This window comes from Glycine max, chromosome 6, assembly GCF_000004515.6.
Source record: "Glycine max cultivar Williams 82 chromosome 6, Glycine_max_v4.0, whole genome shotgun sequence".
Taxonomy (NCBI): Eukaryota; Viridiplantae; Streptophyta; class Magnoliopsida; order Fabales; family Fabaceae; genus Glycine; species Glycine max.
Window position 1 is genome coordinate 36,355,083 of NC_038242.2, and position 16,886 is coordinate 36,371,968.

Genomic DNA, 16,886 nt, shown 5'->3' on the forward strand with positions numbered 1-16,886 from the left:
AAAATTATAGATTGGTTGTTGTTATTCTTGCTAGATTCTTAGTATTTAAAATCAATGGAATTGTCTGCAAGAAGTGATCACAAAAGAGTAGCACTGTTTCAGAACACATGGGAAAAGAATTGAAATTGATTGTCAATTATCAATATTTAATATCAATTGAATTGTATTGAAGGTTGTAATAACTCAAATTATATAATGCAGTGATAATATAATATTGAACAATTGATTATTAAAGAATAAAACTGTTTGAAAAAGCATGACAATAGAATTGAATCTGATATTAAACAACTGAAATTTAACTTTTAATGTTTCTGAACACTTCTTTGTAGACTACATTCGTGGTGGAATTCATGCTTTTCTGCTCATCATCATGAATAAGAATTTTTAATCCTTTTGTTGAGTTGGCCCTTGACAATGCAACATATAATTGGCCATGAGTGAATACCGGTTTCGGCAAATAAAGTCCAACCATGGATAGTGATTGTCCCTGTGACTTGTTTATTGTCATTGCATAAGATAGCATAATCAGAAATTGTCTTCTTAATAGTTTAAACGGCCAGGGTGATTGTGAAGGAGACATTGACATTCTTGGAATATAAACAGTCGTGCCAATGTTTTTACCTGAGATAATTTCAGCTGCAATTACATGTTTTGCCATCTTTGTTACCTCTAATCTAGTATCGTTACATAGACCTTGATTTTGGTCGAGGTTTCTTAACAGCATTATAGGACTTCCAATTTTAAGTTTGATAGAATGAGTTGGCAAACCGGATGTTTTCAATGAATTAAGGAATTCAGTAGTAATTGATTGGAAATACGAATTCTCACTGGTTTCTGATTTATCAATGAAATCAGAGCTTAGATATTCCATGTGGTCACCTATGATTTGCAAAATTACAATTTCAGTGGTTATATTTTTATCTGAGAAAGTGACAATTAAATAAGTAATGATATAATTACCTGGAATGAAGGATAGCAGGTAATCATTGATTTGTTCTACCATTTCATTTGTTGAAGCCAATATTGCCTTCGATTTAAAGAATTCAGGATTATTGTGGTGCTGATCTAAGTCTGGGAATGTTGATTTGACTATAGCACCGATTGGATCATCATATTGAGTAATGAGTAGATGAGCAGGAATTTGAATTGTAGCATAACCATCATTTTCATCATCTATAATTCCATCTCCAATGTCTAGAATCCATTTAGCAAATGTGGCAGTTTCTTGTTCATCAACTGATTCTAGATTGTTGTGTAAGCGCATGTTTTTGTCAAGGTCAATATTTCACACGGATCCCATAGATAGGATGAATTGATTGTTGCATATACAATGTCTGAGCGCGTTCCTCTTGGGATGACTGGTAGTATTTGGCGAAAATCTCCACCAAAAACTATAACTTTGCCTCCAAATATTTGATTTGACTTTGATTTATCTGTGATAATGATATGAACCCACATGGCACAAGGGCTAACTTAGGATCGTCTAGGATTAAACCTTGATGGAAAATGCGGAAATTGATTAAGGAAAGGATGGAAAATAAGGTGGCTAATTTCGTGGGTCTTAATAAGGTGGTTCTTGGCATAAAATGGATGAATGGGATGGTAAAACGTAGGTTAAGTGGTGGCTGGACAGAAATATAGAAATGGCAATAACTGAAGCTACAGGGCTCCAAATGAGGTGATTCCAAAACGAGGTGAAAGGTCTCGTTTTGAAATTCAATTTAGGCTCAAGAATCACTTAATTTGAGTGCGTAAAATGGGAGTTATGGCCACGAGATAATTCTGGGCAGAGGTGGATTTTCTGGAATTGTGGTTTGAAAGAACAAGGGTGATGATGAAAGGAAGGAAAGAATCACTCTTTCCAGCGAGGGCAACACACAAAGGTTGTGAAAGTCCTTTGATACAGCCAAGGTGTTCTTGAATCACTCAAGAATTTAGGAGAATCACTCTCACTAAGATAAAAGAGATAAACTCTAATTTTCTGAATAAAACTCAACTTGTGTTTATTGATAAAATGGTTCAGCTTATATAGAAGCTTTACAGCAGATTTTAGTAATGACCCACTAACCTAGAATTAAAATAACTTAATGCCATTAACCTAGGGAATTAAAACAAACTTAATGGCTGAGTGTAACTGAAATTGTGGCAACCAAAAGTCACCCCCAACAGCCAACAAGTCAGCCACCATTTGGTCTCCCAAAAGGCTGATGCCTAGGTTGCCAATTGGGCCCTTATTACAACTTGAACTAAACCTAACTAAAGCCCTTTTAATTGATTAACCCAAAACATATTTTTGGTCAGCCAACTTTACAAGGATTGGGCCATTATTTAGACAAACTAAACACTCTAAAAATTGAGACAAAGTGGTGTCATTTAGTCCTCCTCCATTTGGGCCATGATACAACTCACAACCTTGGACTTTTCTCCTTGAAACTTGGGCTTGTATTCAAATAGTATGGACAGCACTTGTTGAAGAGCTTCCTTGGCTTTCCTTGCTCTAGCCCTTGTCATAGGTCTTCCAAGTCCTTCAAGTGGATCCTTGCCCTTGCTCTTGGTCTTGTCCTCATCAGATAATATCTCTTAAACTTTGATCAAGCGCTTCAAAACAGAATTAGTGGGCCATTGGTGCTTCATCCCAAATTATTAGGCTTGTCTGGTTCAATAATTCTGCTAATTCGGTGCCTTGATGGATATTACATGTTGAGTCTTCAAAAATTGGTACAGGAATTTTAAATCTAGAATGTGCAGTTCTGCCTCCTGGTAATAATAGAGAGGCTATTCCGCTAGAAGCAACAATAATTACAATTTGATTTTCTGCTCTCAATGAACTTGCTAATGTTCTCCATATGAATGTTTTTCCTGTGCCTCTAAATCCGTATAGAAAAAACATTCCACCTTCATTGTTGTTGACAGCTTGGATAATTCTGTGATAAATTGTTTTTTGTTCATCTGCATTGATAGGTAAGCTGATGTTATATTGAAATGAAGATTAATTTAGTCATTGATGGAAACAATTAAGTGAGGGTAGATTCCCTATTATTAATAGAATATTAAAAGCATCAATATAATTTATAATTCGCAATGACCATTTTTTATAAGATGTTAACTGTCACTAATAGAATTTATAATGTATGAATAAGTATATTGTCTGTCATGGATGCAAAAAGATGTTCAAATTCTGATCTCGTTTCATCATGGTTGTAGTCGAGTTCTGATAATACCAAGTTGTTTTGTAGGTACGATGTGAGATTGATATCCTGAGGATATGGCATTGTAGGATAGTTTTTTAGTGATCTTTGGTTTATGTGCAAGAGTTGTTCAATTTCAATGAATGCCAAATTTCTAAGAGTATCATCATTGATCTGTATTTCTAAGAAAAAAAAGCAAGTTGTTAGTCAATAAAAAGATAAAAATGAAGTTGGTAGTGAATGATTGTGACCATTGCTGTGGAACATAAAAATTGCTACAGCCTACCTGAGTTGATTGTTGATTTAGTATATTGATATCCAATGTCATCAGCTAGCCAATGCCAACATTGATTCCAAATTTCTTCAGGTTTGCTCATGGCACCTATTAACAGAATTAATACAAACAATTTCCTTAGATAATTAGATGTGCCCCAGTTCTTGGCCTCTCTGATTGCCTCAACATATTCTCTGTCATCTTGTAGAAAGCCCATTGCAAAACATGCTTCTCTATATGTTGGATATTGGATATTCGCAACAGTCTTGATATCCTCAAATGAAGTAGGTCCTTTGCAGCTGCCAAGCATCATTCTTAAATAAAACAATTCTCCTGTGGTTGGTGTGATGCAATCCTACCCCGCAAGGGCATTGGATAGAAAACTCCAAGTAGATTGGGCCAGAGATGCAAGAGAAGACCCTAGGGTTCTTATGAGCCTTAGGGTAGATTTCGGGCCCATGGGCTAAGTACGAACCCACTTATCTTTGTAAATATTAGATTAAGGTTTCATTATTTTTGAGCCTTGTATTTAGGGCTCCATAATGTAGGTAGGGTACCCTAGAAATATAGGATTTTTCAGCCCTTGTATTTTAGGGCACCTAGACTAGTTTTTGTATTAGGGGTAGTTTTGTAATTTCACATGCACTAAGTGGATATTTGATGTGTCTGGTTGGAAATAAATTTAATTGAATTGGTAGAAGTCCAATCCAATTAAATTTTAGAAGCGGAGGTGAGCATTTGCTTACTACACCCCATTGCCACATCATATAGTCACACTTTGTGCATGTCCTTCATGCTTTTCATGCCTCATGACACCTAAGCACAATTAGTGGAGAATCTTGGAATTGATCTTGGATTAGTGGGCTGAACCATAACTAAAATTCACTAATCATAATTAGTGAAATTTTGGCTCCAAAGTTTGGCTCCACAAATTCAATTTCAAATTCAAGTGAAATTTGAATTTCCCTCCAATTTTGTGTGACACTTAGGCTATAAATAGAGGTCATGTGTGTGCATTTTTTTCAACTTTGATGATTTGAATATTAAACTTCAGATTTCAAAGCTCATTTAGAGCACAAAATTTCGTGCTCTTCTCTCCCTCTCCCTTCATTCATCTCATTCTTCCTCCAAGCTCTTATCCATGGCCTCCTATGGTGGTGAGCTTCTTCTAGACTCATCTTCTCCTTGAAGTGGCGTCTCCTCTCTCTCTCCCTTTCTCCATTCCACTGCCATTCATCTTCCAAGAAGCAAAGGAATCCATTGATGAAGAAGATCCTAGGCCTACAAGCTCCAATGGAGCTTGCATCATGTGGTATCATGAGCATCTTCATCTAGGTGATGTTTTTTTGCTTCCTCTATCTTTTTGTTCGGTGAATTCTCTTCAATTCCTTGTTCTTCATCTTATTCTCCATGTATATCCTCAATTTTATTGTGGTTTGGTGCTGTTTAGAGTAGATTAAAAAAAAAAACCGATTAAATCTTAGATCTACACTTGTTCTTGCATTTCTATGGTTCAAATTTTTTAGATCTACTCTTGAATCTTGTTTTTGTGTTGATTTTAGGTTCTATCAATTTTCATTCATAATATTCTTGTGCTGAACCTTTAGATCTAAATTTTGTTCCAAAATATTGATTAGAAAAAAAAACACAAAAATCTAAGTGTAAATCACTTAATCCATGTTGTCTTAGAGTCATGTTTAGTCATAGTAATTGTCACATTATATTCTAAGTTTGTGTTGATTTTATTTTGTTGATTGAATTCTAGATACATTTGTTCATGTATTATTGTCATTCTTAGCCTATCTTTTGAATTTTGAGTCTAATTCATGCATGTTATTTAGTTCATAACATGTTCTAAATCAATTCCTAGAAGTAGTCTTGTTCTTGAACTTTTTTTTTTGTTTTCTAAGTTTCCTACATGATGCCTATGATGAAGTTGAGTTGTGGTGCTGAGTTGTGGCTGGATTTGTGAATCAAAATAAGTCTTAATCTCTCTTTAATTGTGTTATTCAAGATAATTGAGCATAGGCAAACACAAATTGTAACTATCCAAGCCTTAAGCAACATAAATACTACTCTTGATTTCTAGGCTGAAATCGCTGGTGCTGGCAGCTTGAACATATGAACTTGTATAAATTACTGGGAATTGGTCACTACGTTTTTTGAGCTGAAACGTTTACTGAATTTTCTAGACATCTGGACCAAAATTATAAAAAAATAACCAAGCGATTTGGATTAAAGGAAAAAATAAGAAAAATCTCACAAGTTGGCAGAAAAATCAGTGTCCAGGAAAAAAAAAGGAAAAGTGAAAGGAAAGTGTGCTTGTTGTTTTGGCTCAAAATTTGTTCTATAATTGGTGCCTATTTTATACCAATCCTAGTTCTAAAATTTCAATTGAAAATTATTGTGAAAACAAGTGCCAAAACTAGAGGTTTCTTGAGTCTTTTTTTTTAGAGTTTTTCTACTCTACTCTAGAGCCATTCTAGGTTTCTCTTTGAGTCCTAGCTTGCTTTTTTGTGCTTTTCATTGCTTTAATTGTTGAATAATCCTTCGAAATTTGTCTTGTTAAAACTCTATTGGTTTAGCTGTCATTTCATTTTTTTTTGTCTTTGGTTATTGCTTGTCTCTTTGTTTCCTTGCTTGTGAGTTGCCATATAGGGAATTGGAAAGGAGGATTGGTGCCATATCTTGAAGAATTTGAGTCAAGAAGCAAGGGGCCAACCACCTTAAGAGCTATTGGACTAAGAAGCACTCCAAATTGAGTGAAACACTAAAGAGAGAATAGCCACCACAATTGAGGACTTTTTTTCTTTGTAATTTTGTAATTGGTAATTTGCTTTGCTTTCAAATTTTGTAACAAAAAGGCCTTTCATTGGAAGTAAGTTGGGAGCCTCCGCTAGGTCACCCTACTTCCATTTGTGTGTAATAATTTTAGGCAATTTCCCCTTAGGATAGTGAGTGTTTTGTTGGGAACCTTAAATGAGGTCATCCAAACACTCTTAGGATCCGCCTAGTTTGCATTTCTTGCACTTTAATTTCTTGCTTACTTTCATAGCTTATTTCCTTTACCCTCCATTGTCAAACCGCCTAGATAGCTTGCCTTTTACCAATTAGTTTTTACCTTATCTTTCACACCTCTTTTAGTGTTTATTTTGGCTAGTTTCAACCATAGTTTCTTTTACCTTTTTTTTCAAACCCCCAACTAGAAAGAACCATAACTTAGGAACCAACATGAGTCTTTCTTCATCTAGTGTTAATGGTGAGGGTTCTACTCCTAAGGACCCCTTGTATAAGATATTAGATGAGTTGAGATCCCTTAAGTTATGGAAAGAAAAACAAGAGAGAAAAGAAAAAGGTAAAAAAAGAGTGGAAGAAATAAGTCAAGATCAAAGAAAGAAAATAAGAGAGGAAGAAAGAAGAAAAATAATGAAAGAAATGAAAAGAGAAAAACATGTCTCCTATAGTAGTCATAACTCTTGCAAGAGCCTAAGTGAAGAACTTCGTGACTATTATGAAGGATGGCATAGGTCACATCTTAGACCTCACTCCCATAGGAGAGAAAATGAAAGAAAGCCTCAAGAGGTTAACATTAAACTCCCATATTTCCATGGGAAGGACAATGTAGAGGCTAATTTAGATTGGGAAATAAGGGCAGAGCAACAACTTAAAAGGAAGTCTACTTCAAAATCTTATGGCTCTCACTCTTATCCAAAGAAAGACCAAGGTCAAGGAATCTTAGGGGTGAGACCTTCTAAGCCCAAAGATGATAAGGGGAAGACAATAGAAAAGCAACCCCTTAAGGCTAGTATGCAAGAGAAGACTAGCTCCATGAAGTGCTTTAAATGTCTTGGAAGAGGACACATTACTTCTCAATGCCCCACCAAGAAAACCATGATTATGAGGGGCCAAGACATTTATAGTAGCCAAGATGAGACTACTACTTCACCTTCCTCTAGTAAAAGTGAAGAAGCAAAAGGGGGAGAATCTAGTGAAGAAATCTATCCCCAAGAAGAAGGACAACCTTTAATGGTTAAGGAGGAGTATAAGGAGGTAAGTGTCTCCTCCAAGAGGTTAGCTAAGAAGGAAAGACATTTTGAAATAAAGACAAATATTAAAGAAATTTCCCTTCTTAGACAACCTCCACATTTTCTCCTTTGTAAAAAGACACTTGTTAGCATTGCCACATCTCTTAGGCTTGAGTTTATTCCTCAAGTAAAGGAGTTGTTGGATGAGGGTTTGGTTCGCAAGAGATTAAATCCTTGTGCTTTGTTGGTGCCCAAAATAGGTATTATTAGGCACCAAATCCCAAAAATAGGTGGTGTGATGAATGCTTTGGGTGGTGCAACACTCTTTTGTAAAATCACTCGTGCACCCAACATCTTCATGATTTGTGTACATAGGGACTCGTTAGGTAGGTTTGTTCTTATTTTTAGTTTCAATACAAACTTAGGCACTCATATGGGACACCTTAGGTTTGTCATACTTTTTGGTAGGAATAATCAACATGAAAATACAGAAAAAGGTATATTCTATTGCTTTACTTTTCTTAATTTTTTAAATTGTGATCAAGGGGTTCCCATGAACCCTAAGAGAATAAAGGTCATTCCTGAGTGGCCCACTCCACCAAGTGTAAGAAAAATTTGGGGCTTCCAAGACTTAACAAACTTTTACAAAAGGTTTGCCCCGTATTTTTCTATACTTGTAGCACCACTCCTTGAGTTGGTGAGGAACCATGTTCCTTCATGGGAAGATGCCCAGGAAATGAGTTTTCAGACCTTACCTTACTTCAACATACTAAACACCACTAATACATATATTTTTGTTCTTTTTACAGGTGTGAGGAAAAAAGCCCAGAGTTTCAAGAACCTCGGGATTTGAGGTCAAATCCTTTTCAAGGGGGAGGGAATGATGCAATCCTACCCCGCAAGGGCATTGGATAGAAAACTCCAAGTAGATTGGGCCAGAGATGCAAGAGAAGGCCCTAGGGTTCTTATGAGCCTTAGGGTAGATTTCGGGCCCATGGGCTAAGTACGAGCCCACTTATCTTTGTAAATATTAGATTAAGGTTTCATTATTTTTGGGCCTTGTATTTAGGGCTCCATAATGTAGGTAGGGTACCCTAGAAATATAGGATTTTTCAGCCCTTGTATTTTAGGGCACCTAGACTAGTTTTTGTATTAGGGGTAGTTTTGTAATTTCACATGCACTAAGTGGATATTTGATGTGCGTGGTTGGAAATAAATTTAATTGAATTGGTAGAAGTCCAATCCAATTAAATTTTAGAAGGGGAGGTGAGCATTTGCTTACTACACCCCATTGCCACATCATATAGTCACACTTTGTGCATGTCCTTCATGCTTTTCATGCCTCATGACACCTAAGCACACTTAGTGGAGAATCTTGGAATTGATCTTGGATTAGTGGGCTGAACCATAACTAAAATTCACTAATCATAATTAGTGAAATTTTGGCTCCAAATTTTGTCTCCACAAATTCAATTTCAAATTCAAGTGAAATTTGAATTTCCCTCCAATTTTGTGTGACACTTAGGCTATAAATAGAGGTCATGTGTGTGCATTTTTTTCAACTTTGATGATTTGAATATTAAACTTCAGATTTCAAAGCTCATTTAGAGCACAAAATTTCGTGATCTTCTCTCCCTCTCCCTTCATTCATCTCATTCTTCCGCCAAGCTCTTATCCATGGCCTCCTAGGTGGTGAGCTTCTTCTAGACTCATCTTATCCTTGAAGTGGCGTCTCCTCTCTCTCTCCCTTTCTCCATTCCGCTGCCATTCATCTTCCAAGAAGCAAAGGAATCCATTGATGAAGAAGATCCTAGGCCTACAAGCTCCAATGGAGCTTGCATCATGGTGGTACCCATATGAGTCTTCCAATGGTATATCCTTTTTTTCTGGGTTGCCATGATCTGTTTCTTTTATTATATACAAACTTTGACACAAATTGGGAATAAGTTAGATTTCAGGCCTCATCAAAATCTTTATTAGTGTTCATCCAAGCCAGGAATTTTTAATCTAAAATAGTTGGTTTTGATAGTACATCATCTATATCATCATGATCTTCATAAATAATGTTGTGTTGATCTGGCAGATGAAAATACAATCTCTCAACAACAGGCTTTCTGCCATGGATTGGAAAAGCAAATATTCTCTAAGCAGCTTCACAGGGAGAAATGTATCTGTGATATAGGTTGGTTAATAAAAATAATAGTGAGATGATAAATTATGCAGGTTAAGATGAAATTACCTGCAATCTAGATATTCTTTAAGTTCATCATTATGAATATTTACATTTTGAGCTGCATTATCGCTATCAGAAAGCATAACAGCAGTCACCCTATCATAGCCTTTGTTTATGTATTTAAATAAATATTTGGTTGAAGTACTTTAATTACACCATTCAATATTTATATGAGCGCAATATTTTTTCAGTAATTTTGGATTGTAAGGTACTACATATCTATTATCAATGATAACACCATTCTTTGAAATTGAATGACCATTGTTTCTTCTACGATAGAATGGATAATCGTTTGAATCCAAAAGAGTCTGAGGCTGAAATTGTTTAGGTTAAAAACGACTGCATTTGCCTTCTTTCATACATGGAGAGTTGGGTTGTAAAATTCCGCATGGGCCATGTATCATATGGTTCTCCACCAATCTGTAGAGTTCTGGGTCATCTTGATGGGAAGGTATTTCAGCTGATATTATCTTATCAATGTCAGTTGAAGATGTATATTTATTGTCTGGATGTAGAAATAGTAATAAATGCACGTGAGGGAGTGCTCGCTTTTGAAACTCTATAGTATGCATATCTGTGATCCACAAAAGATAAAGTTATGATGCCAAGTATAATTCTGTATTTCATATCTGTAAAAGTTTTGGTTAAATTGTAATATTTTAGCTATTAATATCTACGTTATAGAACAAAGAAAAATCTCCAAATGACCAACTAATATTTGTATTTAATTTAATTATAAAAATTGATGACCAACTAAACTCTATAAAATGCATATATGTGATTCACAAAAGATAATCTTATGATGGTAAGTATAATTTTGTATTTCATATCTGTAAAAGCATTGGTTAAATTGTAATATTTTAGCCATGAATATCTGCTTTATACAACAAACAAAAATGGCCAAATGACCAAGTTATATTTGTATTTAAGTATAAAAATGATGGTGAACTTACATGCAACCACTTTTCCCAGTAATTGACCCTTTGTTAAGTCTGACAGCATGTGTTCATATTTTAATATGAAAATTCGTGATACAATATCTGGCCTGTCTGTCGGTTTGAGATTTAAAGGTGAAAGTCATCTACGAATTTCATGCCAATTTGGATTATAGGTTAGAGTAATAAAAAGATTTGGAAAACCAACATGACTGCATATTGTCATACCGTCAAAGTAAAGTTGATCCATATAACGTGGGCTCCCAACAAACGTTGAGGGTAAGATGACTCTTTTTCCCTTGGTTAAGCCTTTAGCTGTTCTAGTATCCAATGAAGTTTGTAAGCTAGAATACTTATCAACTCTAAGCTTCTTTTGGTTGTTTCTGATATAGCTAAGTCTTTCAGATTCCACCATGGTATAACCTTCAACAATGAATTGTTGAAATAATTTTCGAGAATGCAATAAAGTCAGCGCTTCATTTGACCTGGACTGAAGTCTATAAGCAAACCACTCTCTCATTGTCAGACGGTTTCACTTTCTTTTTTTGTTGGATGAAGTACAACGATGAAGTATGTCAGCTCTATATCCGTCTTCTCCATAAGGAAAGAGCAGAGGATACTTTAGTGGTAGATAGTTAGGATGAAGTTCATGGATTCTTTGTAATTCTCCATTTTGAGTTTCAACAATAATGTCTCTTTTTGAGCTGGATGAAAATTGCCAACAATAAGTGCAGCAATTTCCAGAACATTAGGCATATTATATACACGACCATCTTTTCCCCGAGCAGCTATGAGTTGCAATTTGATATTATTGGCTTGATTAGCTGCCAATCTATCTCTGGACATTATAAAACTTTTAGCATGAGAATTGTGTTGATCTAGCATGTGACTTAAAGCTGAAACAATATGATTCTGAATTCCGGAATATTGACTGAAAAAACAATATTTAAAAATATTGATAACTGAACAAACTATTGAAAGTGAATGAATAATTTTCTCACTGACAGAAATAAAAGAACTTCTACCTCATGACATTAATTCTATTTTGCACTTCATTTTTTGTGTCAAAGATATATAGCTGTGCAAATTTGGGTTTTTTGCCAGGCATTGGTAATAGAATGCCTATTTTATGGCATGGTTGCCCCTGTATTCTGATCGTAGGAGGTCCTCTTGAATTATTAATTGTTTTATCTAGCTTAATTCCAGCAGAAGCAAAGGCAAACATCATGTTGTATGCTTGCAAGTTATGTTGATAATTTTTACTATCAATTGTATCATCATGAAATAGAAGTTGTTGCAGATATTCAGGTGGATTTTGTAATAATGGCATTTCAGCTTTGCCATCTCCACAACATAAAATGAACCTTGGATTCTGAAAATTTTTATTTTTTGATATTCTTTCATCATACCACATTTGTGCTTTACAATATCTACATTGGATGAGTTGATCACCAAGATCAGAATATCCTGAAATTGTTCAATATCATAGTACAATATCATGATCAGAATTTTGAATATTAACTTAAGAACATGTAGAGTAGCATCTGAAACTGGAAATCAGAATTATAGTCATTACCTTTGGTGTTGATTACAGGCTGATTAGTTGGAGATTGACAATCCTCGAAGGGAGTCATATAATTAGAGCCTGAACCTGCATAAATTAGAAATATATATAATAGCAATATTTGAAACATAGCAGAAAAGAGCAGGAAACATTTTTTTTTCAGTACCTTGTGTGGATTCAGAATTTTCACTTTCTGATGAATCAGAAACAATTACTACAAAATAGAGAGGAAACAAAAGAAAATGTGATTAAGACAACTAAGTAAATTCATTTCTTCCAGAACATGATATATCAGATGTCTCACTATTATATTCTAAAGTGCAATTAATTGTTGGTTGTGAAGATGACTCAGCATGACCATGTCGCTTCTGCTGCATAACACGTTTTCTGTTGGTCCTCCCTTTTGCAGAATCACATCTCTTTGCATGTTGATAGTTCTGCATGTTGAAAATGACTAAAGGCAGAATTGGGTGAATTATAAACTAAACAATAGATTTATGTTGAAACGAAGAACCAAACGTTTATTTTAAATCTGCAGAAACTACAATAAAATTAGAAGATGGAATAAATTGGAGATAGGGGACTTCATTGGTTATGGATTATAGGCTGGCTATTAGTGGTGGAATTTCCTGGATTAGATATGTTTGCATGTTGCCAATTCTATATATTGAAAAAGGCTAATGATAGAATTGCCTAAATTGTAAGGTAAAGAGATGAGGCCAAAGGTAGATGACATAGCAAAACTATGATGCAACATCAACAGCTAGCAAAATTGGCAATATAGAAATCATGACACTTGGTTTCGACAAAAAATTGGGTTTTGGGACTGCTGCAAACTTGCAATGAAAGATATTATCTATTTAGGACTCTGGTGGCAATCTAAACACACAAACCAAGGCCATGATGGAAAATAGGTAAGGTAGAAATGATCATAGTTATTGGCGTAAATATTGACTTCTGTAACTGCTACTAAGCTTGCAATGGAAGACATTGTATATATGTTGATGAATTTTCCATTCACTAACACAAATTTGTTTAATTTGTACGCTCAAATCTATTAGCAGATGTGTTCAATTTGAAATATGAAATTTCTATTTTACATCTTTTATTTGGCATTATATAACCTTGTCCAGCACATCACAATTTTTTCTTTGATTTCTCTTCGCCATAGATTAGACCTATTTTATATAGTTCTACTTTGCTGTAGTTAAAATCAAGATTAAAGTTGCGTAAGCCATCAATGAAATTAAAAATTGCAACTGAAATATCGAACACATGATTTTAGCAAAGCAGTGATAGCTACAAAAATGGAGTGATAACATTCAAAGCAAACACATTCCAAATAAGGAAATACGATGTCAGGATAGAAACTTTGATTAATTTAAAGAGCACCTCGATTGAGAAGGAAAACTGAAACTAAAAATTTAACACAATCCTCTGCATGCTATTTTTTTCTTAATCTGGTTTTTTTTCCTGTTATTTTCAAGCAATTCAGATGGGAATGGAATTCATTAAGCAGTTAATCAACAAACAGATTAAAAACGTGAGAATATCGAATAACAACATGATCGCCAACGTAGCTATAAATTTTCCTCCTTGGTTGTTTTTTAATATTTGATGTTATTTGAACACCAATTTATCTCCTTCACTGTTTTTTTTTATTTAGGCTAACTCCGCCATTAATTTGTTAGAACCATATAGACCATCAAAGGTATGGTAAACAACAATTCAATTGTATCGAGGACAACCAAACAAAGAATACTGGGAAAATGAATTGCTTTCAATGCCATATTTAATATAAGAAAACTTCCGATACTACAGCAGGAACACAATATGGACAGATCTCAATTTAGAACGTCTAAAAGCATGAATCCAAAAAAATTGATTTTCAAATGTGCAAATGCAGTGATAACAAAAACTACATAATTGTCTATTCAATATGCCAATATTTTAATAGCAGCGTGAAAACACAACAATAAGAATCTGAAATCAGCTAAATTAGCTCCTATGAGAATGTCTTGTTAATTTGTTAGACGATAGTTGGGCTGGCGAAATTTAAGAGCTCCCTAACTCATCATCGGCTTCATCAGATGACATCCGCTTTTTGGGTGTTAAAGGCAACCCCACAACCGGATCATGGTAAGCTGTGACAGATAGAGATTGCTACATAAAGCATAAACTGGTAAATAAAAAAAATATAAGATATCAATGTTCATGACAACAACATTAACTCACACATTCAGCATGCGTAGCATCATCGCAATCAACATTGGAAGGATCTATTTTGGAACATGCCTGCACCATATATAAGTTGATGATAGTCAAACTCATGAATCATATCATCATGACAACAACGACTAAAATAGATATCAGAAAAGAACACCTCACTATCAGGCAGCATCTCCAGAACAACATTGTTCAAATCCAGGTCCTTTGAGTATTTAAGTACAACTGCATTTTTGAATCATGATTGAATCCTGACCTTAAAAGCAAGCACATGACCCAACAATTTGTCAAGTGCTTGAGGGGAAGCATTCAAATCAAGATCACCATCCTGCCAGAAACAACACATATTCACCAGCTGCCAGTTACAACTCGAAGAACAAAATATAATACATAAAATGAGAAGCAACATATCATAAAGCATGAACATACTTCAATCTTGACCCTATTCACATCATCAGCTATTTGGCCAATCAATTCAGCACATTCACGGTCCCAGAGCAAAAATTTGTCACTCTCATTGTTTTGTGTAACCATGACTTCAACTCTATACCTACCAATTTAGATGGCACTCAAAAACAAAATACTGAATAAAACATGTTAATGGACTAAAACTCCAATTACCTTAGAACAGGCTGATCATTATCCTTGCCACATCCACATGTGAATTGTCCTATTTGTATGTCAGTTTTCCTATGACATTGAGCACAGGCTGGATAACACCATGAATGGTTATCCATGACTATTTTGCTAATAGTCCCTACCGTAACACAAACAGCGTCCTTTTTAAAAAACCATAACAATCAAATTGCCAACAATAAAATGCCATTGTTAGACACATTAGCTATAATATATGAATGCGAACAAATCTAGCCAAATTCGACTTCCAACTGCAATGAATATAAAATAAACACAGATAACAGGTCCACCTCAGAAATGGCATTGATTTCTAAAATAGTTTTGGCTTCGGCCTTTGAAAGAAACGAATCCTTTGATGATAGCTGACTTCCCCCTGGAACTTGTGAGCTTGCTTGATCGCCAGGTAGCGAAACTCGACTCACCTCAACACCTAAATCTAAAAGCCTAAGCCAATCGAATAAATAGAATAAAACAACAGAAAACAGTCAAGACAATTGTCACATGAATTTAACAACTATAGAGCAAAAATGATAAGCAAAATACCTATCTTTAAATTCCTGAATTTCCAATATAGGATCATTAATCAATAGTTTTGACGCCTTGAAGGAATTGCTCACTGAAGCTGGATAACTTCCTATAAATGCCAACAACAGCAACAACAAAACTCAGCTATTGAGTATCCAAATCAACAAATAAAATATCATACTTACCCTATGCATCTTTTATTCTGGCATGCGTCAATATAATAACCATCGGCCCATCATCCCCACGTTCATTCAAATAGGATAGGAACTGAGTACAGTGATTCTCCCAAAGTGTGCAAGACAAAATTTCACCACTACAACAAAGAAACAACATTACATCCATCACCTCATAAGGATAAGATAGACATAAGCACCATGCAAAATGAAAAATAAAATTCTCGACAATATAAACTCTAAATAACCAAATATACACAGGAGATAGCAAAAACTGTGATTAACCATAACCTCAAATCCTTCATTCTAAAAACAACCCTGGCATTTTTCGATGAAACATGCCAAAAGACCACCTGATCAACGACCCCAATAATATCTTAAACCACCAGAAATGAAAATAGGTCATCGGAAAAAACCCAAAGAAGTTATGATCAAAATGAAAGCAAAAATTGTGACTATACTCACCAAACAACAGGCCAGACACAAAATTGCCTGCAGCAACATTTGCAAATTCAACAAATATAAATTCCTTAAAAGGCAGTTCATGCAAATCAGCTTCTCTAACAATCGTCACTCCAATAAAAAAATTACTTGTACTCATGTTCGCACACTCTAAATTGACCATCATTCTTAACAACTTTGAAATTATGCATAACATAAGTGCAATTCTCTTTCAAATCAGCTTTCCAAGACTTGAGGTGGTCCGATTTACAAATAGCATGAATTTGATCACCCTGAAATATGCAAACTATATAATCAATAAATGACATCAACAACAATCCAACAATCAAATAGAGAGCACAAAATATACCTCAAAATCAACAAAAACCATTTTCGCTTGCTCAGACTTGTTAGGAGTCCCAACGAACCAAAGATCGGTGATCCTAACAGCAAGCTTAAGCGTTTCTTTTGATCCATCAATAGACCTAATCTTGTTAGGAATCCTCGCCATAAAATTACATAGACCTGCCAATTCTAAATGAAAAATGTAATAAATCCAAAACCATGCAAATGCTATGTAAAGAATGATTGTCAATTTAGAATAGAAAATAATGCTAACAAAAAATAGAATAGCAACACAGACTCAAATGACACATGCAATAACAT

The 16,886-nt window shown here is 34.8% G+C and overlaps 1 pseudogene; it reads right to left on the reverse strand.

The window, feature by feature from the left end:
- Positions 1 to 295: 295 nt before the first annotated feature.
- LOC106799066 (uncharacterized) lies at positions 296 to 12,662 on the reverse strand (annotated as a pseudogene).
- Between the last annotated feature and the right edge of the window lie 4,224 nt (positions 12,663 to 16,886).